This window comes from Micromesistius poutassou (assembly GCF_964030765.1).
Source record: "Micromesistius poutassou genome assembly, contig: SCAFFOLD_6081, whole genome shotgun sequence".
NCBI lineage: Eukaryota > Metazoa > Chordata > Actinopteri > Gadiformes > Gadidae > Micromesistius > Micromesistius poutassou.
Window position 1 is genome coordinate 1 of NW_028177786.1, and position 11,010 is coordinate 11,010.

The 11,010-nt window shown below is 48.7% G+C and overlaps 1 pseudogene across 1 annotated transcript; it reads left to right on the plus strand.

Annotated features, from left to right (window-relative positions):
• The first annotated feature begins 5,727 nt into the window (after positions 1–5,727).
• On the plus strand, positions 5,728–10,093 carry LOC311375694 (plexin-A2 pseudogene; annotated as a pseudogene). The gene is made up of 2 exons: positions 5,728–6,963; positions 9,911–10,093. The product of its transcript is annotated as a plexin-A2 pseudogene (transcript).
• Positions 10,094–11,010: the final 917 nt, after the last annotated feature.

An 11,010-nucleotide genomic window follows, 5' to 3' on the forward strand; every position in this document is an offset into this window, starting at 1 on the left:
GTCGTTGGTTCAGCGGGGTAGTCGGGGGCAGAACCTATAGCCCTGGGCTGAAGCCATGAATAAAGTGATGGACCACTGATCACAAAACACAGCTTTTCATCCCCTCCTCCCAAAAGCCCCAGTTGTCCCTCGTGATTCAATGTGGCATTCACTTAAAAGTCACCATTAATAAAGACGGCATTTCCATGTCCTAATTCCCAGAACCCATCACTTTGTGTCCCGACGATGACGACGACAGCCGGCGGGCCGCACGCTCGCTGGCCCACTCTCACCCAGCGTCTCTCCCTCTCTCTCTCTCCTCTCGCATCCCCAACACCCCTTCCCCTCCTCCTCCTCTGCCACGTTTGACCTACTTCTGTCTCCACTACATTGTAAACATATCTGCTAATTGCCTTCATTTATTCATTCGGAAGTCAAGTCGTTTTTTGCTTGGCACCACCCCAACTCATTCATGTGTAATGCATAATACAATGCATGCTCACACTAACTCCACCCCACCCCACCCCCCTAGCCCAACCACTGTCACCCTATGACTCTATGACCAAGCAGAGTTACAGTTGACCCCCCCCCCCAGACAAAGCTTTCCCATAATGCAATGCCATTTATGCATAGTAACTATAAGCATCAGGGTCAGACTTGTGTAAGATTATAACTACCGCCTTTAAACTCTACTGCTGCTTGCAAAAAAGCTTTTGAAAGCTTTAGATTGCATGTAGTGTGATCCCTTAACGCATTATTTCAGAAGATAGAGGCTTTCAAAGTTTCACACGCTTTTACTGTGAAATGTCTTTTTTATGACAGGCCATCTCGACTAGAACAGCAGTTCTGCTTCAATGGCTATTATAGGTCAGATATTGTCCCCTCCACCAGACCACATGCATGCACGCACACATATGCACACACACACACACACACACACACACACACACACACACACACACATCCCCCCCTCAAACACGTTTTGTTGTTGCTATTGAATCTAGGCCACAAGACAAAATGTTTTTTATCACCTCTGGTGACACAGGCTCACCATCTATTGTTGACTCACTGCGAGCAGCGATTCGACTCGTAACCTTTAGAAAATAATCACGACACAGTCCGCTCACTGTGTTCCCGATCCCACACAGACAAAAAACTGATCCAGATCAGGGCAGCATTATTTGCTTTGCTTAGCCTGTGTTTTCTTTACAGCAATACCGTATGACTTCTCTTCCGTTAGGGTTTCAACAGTGCTGTTCGTGAATATAAAGTCAATGCTATTGAATACTGACATATAATATCTCTCTCTGTTGTATAATGTGTTTAACTGTTTGAGACTGTGTTTAACATGTTATATACTTGGTATAACATGTTATAAACACTGTTAAACGAACTGTTAAACTAACTAACCCTAAAAAAAAACATGAATTTTCTAATCTTTCAATGTTAATTAATGTGTCTAATACACAAGGGCTTTGCTGATCACTGCAATATAGACTGAATATTGAACATAGACTTAATGACTCATGACGAAAGAGGGTCTTGTGGCTAGACCAGTTGAGAACCACTGATCTAATGGGTCTCACTGTTGTATACTGGGTATAACTGACATATACTGACTGGAAACTATTCACTCAGTTTAACTATTCTACACCAGGTATAACCTCCATATATTGTGTCTTTGAAAGGACAAAGGCCCAAAAAACATTTTCCATGATCATAATCCACTTCATCTAGTAGCAAATGGGTCAAAGAAAAAACGCAGACAGAAATACCCCCATCGAACCAGAACAACAACCGTCTGAATCCAGCACTGAAGAAGCTCTTCACCCCAATAAAACCCCAGCCCTAGGGGGGGGCCGGACTCATAGCCAACCCCCACTCTCTCCCCCCTCTTTCTCTCCCCCTTCTCGACCCACGATTCAGGTCACAGGGTCGTGTTTGTAGAATTCAAGTGGCTGGCCTTCCCCCTCCACTGCGCCATGATTGGCTCTCCTGCTGGGATCTACAACCCCACCCCTCTCCTTCTACCCCCTCCTCTCCTCCCAGCTCCCCCGGGTGCCTCCCCCCCCCCCACCCCCCACCCCCCACCCCACCCCGGCATGTGAGTGTGAATGTGAATGAGTCACGTCTGTGCGGGAGCGTGTCTGAGTGGCGAGGTGGAGTACTCAGTAGCGAGGGAGCGAGGAGCGCTCTCGGTAATCCGGGGTAAACACAGAGCGGCATGACCGCACGACTCATACGTGACTGGAGCCGGGGAAGCAGAAGTGGGTACGGGGAGACATGACGCGGCTTTCCAATGACTGCACCCGCCGCCGCCACTGCCGCCGCCGCCACCGCCGCCGCCACCGCCGCCGCCACCAACAGTACTTCCCTTCGTCTCACCCCAAACCAGCCGATCCATAGCCTATCAGAGTCGATTTGGATGAAAGTGTCTGCTTAATGACTAAATAGTGAATAGTATTTGCTGCAAGCTGGTGCTCCATTGGCGTCTGGGTTGGGACTTGGAGCACTGTGTGTATCCGTAGCCTTCCCGTTAGCTTTGTCTGGAAAAGACGTGTTACTTTTTATTTGTCATCTAGTGTTGACAATGTCACTTTCAGGTATAAAGTTTACCCGAGTTAAATGGGATGCAAAAATGACTTTTTTTGTTTGGACTGTTGATTGGACCTCTTGGAGATTGGTGTTATTATCATGGAACTATTTTAGAACAAAGCCTTTTATGAACTTGATGCACTGGGTGAATCAGTCCCATTTTGTTGAATCAGGTGGATCGGCTATCTTGATACAAAGTTATAAAACATTTTAACACCTGGGAATAAAATAAACCCAAAGGTTTCATAGCACATGTTTAACAAAATTGGGTTTGTTGGGGTTGTTTGGGGTTTGCTGTACAACTCTCCCAACGGTTGAACAAATCACAGCGCCCGGCTGCCTCTCCTCTTCTGAGGCCATCATGAAACAAGTGCGCTGCTGCGTGCCGTGGAACAAGTTAAAAATGCTCAAAAGAACCTCTTCGCTTTGTGCTTGGACATAATGAAGCATATGAATGGGCCTTCATGAATACATTAGCACAGAAGAAGAAAACCATTCAGCGGAACTTCAGTTGGGCTGAACTGATGACACAAGTTATTTCAACGCTGAAGACATTGAATAATTTTTTCTTAAAAGGAATTCAAAGAATCGAAGTTGTTCAGGTTCAACCGAGAGCTGTCGAATGACCTGTGAATAGAACTTGGAATCCAGAGCGGTCGCTATAGAGAGAAGAGTACTTCAACTATAGGTCTCCATTGAAACCAGGAGCTGTCTATTATACCATACTAGCTTACAAATCAGGGTAATAAGATAAAATGAGGCCCATCATTATTTTTTTTCTTTTCAATTTCAGCGTTTGCAGAAAAAAATTATTTAATCAATCATATTCTGGTCTGGTGGATTTTTAAGTTATCAGTTGAGTTTAGTTAACAGTAAGTAAGTAACACACCTCTCTGTTGAAGAGAAAAAAAAAAAAAAGGGTTATGATTGCTTTTTACCTAACTGTTAACAAGGGCTATGACAGAAGGGAGGTCATGCTACTGTGAGACAAGGCCCAACAGACCAGGGTTGGCCAGGACTCTAGTGACTTCCCCTTCCTTGGTGGGAGCAGAGGATGGACAGATGGACAGGAGATGACTGGTGGAGAGCTGGATCTCTCCCAGCAGGGTATGACCAGTACCACCACCCCTACTCCCACCACCACCCATATCCCCCCCCCCCACACCCCAACCCCCCCCCCCCCATCCCTGGCACTTGGTCGACCCCTGCTCGACATCATCCTGCCAACGGACAGGATCACCCTGCTGACCGCATTACAGTCTGACATGGCTGTCTTCATTTAACCTTTACTTCTTCCTCCAAGCTCGGCCCAGGAAACAGTGGGTTTGGGGCCTGAACCGGGGCCAAAGTGGTGGAAGCTCTGATTGCCTCTGATTCAGACCATCCTCGTAGCCCCAGCTGATGGGCGAGAAAACCCCCTCCGAAGGTTTTAGATAAATGGGGGACTAGGCTATCAATGCTTTTATCGTTTTTACTCCTTCAAATGGAAGAGAGAGTGGATGAAATGGCAGGGGAGAGGACCTGGACTGAGAGGGCTAGGGGTGAGGGTGTGAGCTCCACAGGGAGAAACGAGCTTGGCGTTAGAACCCCTGGATCGGAGCGAGACGAACGAGAAGGCAGATGTGGGGGTTTCTTGTAATTTACAGTCTTTTTTTTTGTGCTTGACGGTTTTATTGGCTCAGTAATGGACTGGAGTCAGGAGACTGCCTGCATGGAGCTACCTCATCTCTGATCATTGAATCCATACACTCAATTATGTATGACCGTTGGATTTTTTCGTTTTGTTCTCTCGCACCAAACCTTATTTGGTATGATCCTGCCTTATCGGTTTCTGGTTTTATCCATGACTAGTCTTTAGGTTTATCTAAGATATATACAGATAATAATCTAAACAGTATACATGCCTCAATTCTGTAATTCCTTTTATCTAAATCTTAAAACATATCTATTTAAATTGAGTTGTGGCGTAATCATTATTGAGCTTATTCTGAGAGATTCTGGTTATTTATATTTTAAACTCGTTCATCATTTGGTTTTAGCTGTGTTGTTTCCCTGGTTAAGCACTGGGAATTGCAGTTCCACACGAAACCACTTCATAAACAACGTGTGATTGATATAAATCCATATAACAAAATAAAACAACTGTTCATAAAACAACTCATCTCTCTGCACTTTGCTCTATAAATAAAGTTGATTGATTGACATCCTACCCGTACTTGATAACTACATAACCATATAACCATAACAAAAACTATGAATAAAACTACTCGCCTCCCTGGCTCTCTTCATCCCATCCATCCTCCAGTCTGGACGTATTTCAGTTGGACATTGTTTGTTCTCCGCATTAATCTACATAAAATATGCTAACGAAATTAAACAGAAGACAGAGTGAGGCGTTGATGCTGGCTGGCTCCGAATCGTTAATGACTCCCCACCACCCTTGAAAAAAAAAAAAGACCCTGATTAATTTGGGAATGTCGGCCGCAGTGGATAGTGATTAATTCCTCCTGGATTCAACCATTTAGAGTAGCGTGCGGGGGTGGCGGTGGTTGAGCTGGCGGGGGGCGAGAGCTGGACTCAGGAAAGCAGCAAAGCACAGAAAGTGGAGGCATAATTAATACATATGGATCATACTTAATTAGTGGGCAAAACAGAGGGTCGGAGCAGGCATGATTTGTCTCTCCTTTGTTGAAGTAATGGTGTACAGTTAGTTCCCCTCCCAACAGTGACAAGTACATATAATGAGGCCCCCTGTAGATAGAACGAGCTTAAGACCACCAGAGGCTAGGAGGAAAGTAGGGGCGACAGTTTGTACAAATGACTGCTTGTCCCTTTAATGTTTTGTGTGTCTAACTAACTAAGCAAAGACACAGAAAGAAGCCTGCGGTTTAAATTGTGCGCTTTTAGTTGGATTAATGGTGGAACGGTATCTTGAAAGCTCTGTCCCCTTCAAAACCCCTTCCCATTGTGGAAAGTGAAATATCAACATGTTTGTTCTTCCTCTCCTCCCTGCAGAACGATGTGAAGTTCGACCAAAGGCGGACCAAAAGCACGGCGTGGTGAACATTCCCATCGGGTTCTTCTCACTTTCCCGCCAACGCAACATCCCCATCCGTTTCCCCGGAGCTCACCGCTCACCGGAGCCCCATGGGGATGGGTACGTGCCTGGATACGGGAAGGACATACTATGACCTCGCCACCGGTCACAGGCTTCCCAAGGTCATGTCGCTATGGCAGCTGACACTCTGCTTCCTGTCGCTCATCTCGGCAAACTCTGAGCCCACTGTGGCTGGGGGGGCGGCCCTGAACGTCTTCCAGTCGGAGAGGAAGGAGTGGGCTCTGAACCACCTGACGGTGCACCGGAGCACGGGGGCACTGTACGTGGGCGCCGTCAACCGCATCTACAAGCTGTCGGCCAACCTCACCCTGCTGGTGTCCCACGACACGGGCCCGGAGTACGACAACAAGGCCTGCTACCCGCCCCTCATCGTCCAGCCCTGCTCGGAGCCGCTGGCCTCCACCGACAACGTCAACAAGCTCCTCCTGGTGGACTACTCCCACAACCGGCTGCTGGCCTGCGGCAGCCTCTACCAGGGCGTGTGCAAGCTGATGCGGCTGGGCGACCTGTTCATCCTGGTGGAGCCCACGCACAAGAAGGAGCACTACCTGTCCAGCGACAACCACACGGGCACCATGTACGGCGTGGTGGTGCAGTCGCCGGGCCAGGACGCCACGCTGTACGTGGGCACGGCGGTGGGCGGCAAGCAGGACTACTTCCCCACCGTGTCCAGCCGCAAGCTGCCGCGCGACCCCGAGTCCTCCGCCATGCTGGACTACGAGCTGCACACGGACTTTGTGTCGTCGCTCATCAAGATCCCGTCGGACACGCTGGCGCTGGTGCCGCGCTTCGACATCTACTACGTGTACGGCTTCTCCAGCGGGCCCTTCGTCTACTTCCTGACGGTGCAGCCCGAGACGCCGCCCGAGAGCGGCACGCCGGCGGGCGGCTCCCCCGGCGACCTCTTCTACACCACGCGCATCGTCCGCCTCTGCAAGGGCGACAAGAAGTTCCACTCGTACGTGTCCCTGCCGCTGGGCTGCGTGCACCGCGGGGAGGAGTACCGGCTCCTGCAGGCCGCCCACCTGGGCAAGGCGGGCCGCGCGCTGGCCCGGGCGCTGAACGTCAGCGCCCAGGAGGACGTGCTCTTCGCCGTGTTCGCCAAGGGCCAGAAGCAGTACCACGAGCCGCCGGACCACTCGGCGCTGTGCGTGTTCACCCTGCGGGAGATCAACGCCCGCATCAAGGAGCGCCTGCAGTCCTGCTACCAGGGCGAGGGACACCTGGAGCTGCACTGGCTGCTCGGGAAGGACGTGCAGTGCACCAAGGCGGTAAGAGACTGGACTGATGGATGGGGAAAAGAGGGTGGTAAGGTATGGAGGGAGGGAGGGAGGGAGGGAGGGAGGGAGGGCGGCAGCAAGTCACGGAGATGAGATGTGGAGCGAGAAAGAGAGCAGTAGGGTGGTGAAGAAGATGGATAGATGGAAGGGTAGAGAGTAAAGGAGGCGCTGTGAGAAAGAAAGGCAGAGAGGGTTAGAGAGAGAGGCAGAAGGAGAGAGACGGAGAGAGCGGGCCAAGCAGAGAATTGAGGGAGAAACAAAAGAGGAGTCCAAGGAACTGAAATCACCACACACAATTGTTCACACAAAACACACACAAAATGAGGTCTTATCGTGCACCCCTCCAAACACACAAGCACACAAGCACACAAGCACACTCACACTGCATCTCCAATCTAGAAACAGGGTCAGGTGCGTGAGCAGCCTTGACTTAGTCTTACAGTGTTCTCCAGCTACCCAACGGTGCTGGTTGCACTGTGAGGGGCTGATAGGGGTGCCAGCCCAAGAGAACCTGAAACACCATTAAGATTTCCCCAGGGACGGGACTGGCCAGGGGGAGATTAGTTTTACTATGCTAATCAAAGGAGTTTTCTATTTAGCTTGGGTTTTATTCACCCACTCGGTCTGCAAAACTCCCCCACCCACTTTTCCTGGCTGTCCCACTCTCTTTTGTATTTTGATCCTGCATATTCTCCCTTTCTCACTCGCTCTCCTTCACTCTCTCTCTTTCTCTCTCTCTTGCTTGCTCTCTCTCTCGCTCTCTTACTCTCGCTTTCTCACTTTTTTTTCTCTCTCTCTTTCTCTCTCTCACTCTCACTAGCTCTCTCTCGCTCTCTCTCTCTCTCTCTCTTACTCTCGCTTTCTCGCTTTTTTTTCTCTCTCTCTTTCTCTCTCTCACTCTCACTAGCTCTCTCTCGCTCTCTCTCTCTCTCTCTCTCTCTCTCTCTCTCTCCATCTCCTTTCTTTATCTTCCTTTCAGTGTTCTTCCTCCCATCTCTCTTCAGTTTTCCTGTGCTTTTCCCGTAGCCAGCTGTGGTTGGTTGAACCTGAGAGACCTATGCTTGAGGTTTTATAAGAGGTCTTGCTTACAGCGAGCACTTACATGTCTGTGCCTTTTGTGAAACCTGCATATTTGAAAGGCTTGTAGCAAACACAAAAGGCTTTTATCAGAAACAAATGGCTTTCATCCAAACAGAAGGGATCTCTAGAAACAACCAAAACAACCAAAACATTATATGCGTCACATCTCGCATCTGTTTGGATTTCGCTATTCCATTAAACAAATGGGTTGTAATGAAATATGACAATGACAAACGCGTTGTTATTTAGCCATTCATTACGGCTTGGCAGACAGTCAATGGTCTTAATTAATTTTATTGGAGTTAATTAAATAACAATGGTTAAATCCTGGTTGGATGTAGCTAAATTGTACATTTTCGCTTATAAGCTAATTACACAGAACAGCAGAAGATCAAAACTAAGCTAATCTTGGCGCCAGGATTTAGCAGTACTCAGATCAGGCAATCTTATTTTTTTTACCATTAGCTGCACAATAATAAACACATATTACTAAAGTAACGCACTCACCAATAATGGGGGAATGCTCTCTCTCTTAATGACTTTATAGTATACATTTATAGGACATTTATTCTATATTTTTAAGACAGCAATGAGCACTATGTGTAGTAAAAAAATACTTTACGGTTAACAATATACAGCCCACTCAAACTAGTTAGACGTGATCTCCTCATACAGCAGCCAGACCTGTAGGGATGCTGAGCTAGGAACTAGCATCCCTTAACAGATTGATTTAGCCATGCAGCTGATTAGAAGAGACTGGAGATGGGTGGCAGCTCAAGCAACAACAGCTAAACACCCTGCTCCCTTTCATGCCCAATCAAAACATCTCATCCCCCGTTGTGAGCTTCTGTGATGTCGGCAAGTCACAGCATCCACTACTACTATGATGAGAATTACATTTAGGAATACCCTTCCATCCAAAGCGACTTGCCTTGGATTCCTATATACAGTATGTATCTGAATCTTTACGGCCTCGTGCTCAAGATGCCGTTACCGTGGACACGGTGGGATCGAACCCGGTGTATTTGAACACCCTAGCAACACTACGTGCCCGAATCCTGTGCCCGAAAATACACACACACAGTTGTTCTACATCTCTTGTTCTCCATGAGCGATTATTTATGTGCCCCAAAAGTACGTACAAGCTGAAAAGACATATACCAAGTATAACAGGAGGACTCCAAAATCTAATAAAAATGCCTCGGAGGCTGGTGTGCTCTAACCCTTCAGAGATCAGCAGATGATATGTTAGCTCCTCCGCGAGTCAGTTTAGCTCCTAAACTCCTCTTCCCACGCATCTGCAGCCGACTCCTTCATCTCCCTCTCTCTCGCTCTCTCTCTCTCTCTCTCTCTCTGTCTCTCTCTCTCTCCCTTTTTTATTTTCCACCTCCCACCATCCTTTCTTTCTCATCATCCCTCAACCCTCGATTGACTCTGGTGTCTTAGTACTCTTTTTTCCAAACTTTTGATATAAAATACTATCAAATCCCTAAAATTCCCTAACCCCCAAAACCATAATGGATGTAATGTATAACCACTAACCACTTCCTCCTCTTGTTGTACTCCTCTTCACCCTCCATCCTTCCTCTCCACTCCCACTCCCCCCATCAATCCCGACCCCCCCTTACCCCGACTCTCCCCCTCAATCCCGACCCCCCCTTACTCCCACCCCCCCCCCACTCTCCCCCTCAATTCCGACCCCCCCTTACTCCCACCCCCCCCCCCCCACTCTCCCCCTCAATCCCCCCCCTTCTCAATTCCCCCCATCCCTACTTTCCATCTGCGCCCACCCATCCAAACCTCCTATCCTCCCCTCCTCCCCATCCTCCCCCCTGCCTCACCCCTTCTCTCCGAGCAGCCGGTTCCCATCGATGACCACTTCTGCGGGCTGGACATCAACCAGCCCCTGGGTGGCTCCCAGCTGGTCTCCAGCCAGGCCCTGTACACCGAGTCCCGGGACAGGCTGACCTCGGTCACCTCCTACATCTACGATGGCCACAGCGTGGTCTTCCTGGGCACCCGGAGCGGCATGCTGAAGAAGGTAGGAGAAGGGTTCCAGATCTGTGGCTTTGAAGACCTGGCACTGCTAGGCAGCGACGGGTCTTCACGTCACTCACGTCACTCTCCTGTTCGAATGAGCTGAAGTGTAACTGCTACTTGGTGTCCACATTAGACGTTTACTGATCATGATCGATTGATAGAAAGATGGACAGACAGACAGACCGTCATAATTCATTAATAATCAGTTGCAGTATACATTTTTTCACAGTTTAAAGTTTAAAGATGGATGGATGAATGGTGGATAGATAGAGAGATATCCTGACATTGCGTGACCAATTTGCAAATGAGTATTAGGATTAGTCCTGAACCTCTTAGTTGTTTGCCTCTGGACCCAATTGTATATACTGTACTTACAGCCAATCAGAGCATTCCTGAATGCCACTCCCATAGGGCGGTCCTCTGTACGTTCATCGTACCCGCCCCATATTATACCATCGGTTGTGACCCGGCCCAGGTCTGTGTAAAAGGGAGGGGCTGGGCCAGGCGCATACACCAGAAAATGAAACCTTTCTGGTTCCTCTTGTTCCCAGGCAAAATGTTTATCAATAGATAGATAGATAGATAGATAAAAACAAAAGAGTTGAACGGGCACACAGCCAGACAGACGGATGTATCCAGACTGATCCATAGTAACACTGATAGGTGAGCCTCTACCTTGGGGCTACAGACCCCCCTCCATGATCCATAGTAACACTGATAGGTGAGCCTCTACCTTGGGGCTACAGACCCCCCTCCATGATCCATAGTAACACTGATAGGTGAGCCTCTACCTTGGGGCTACAGACCCCCCTCCATGATCCATAGTAACACTGATAGGTGAGCCTCTACCTTGGGGCTACAGACCCCCCTCCATGATCCATAGTAACACTGATAGGTGAGCCTCTACCTTGGGGCTAC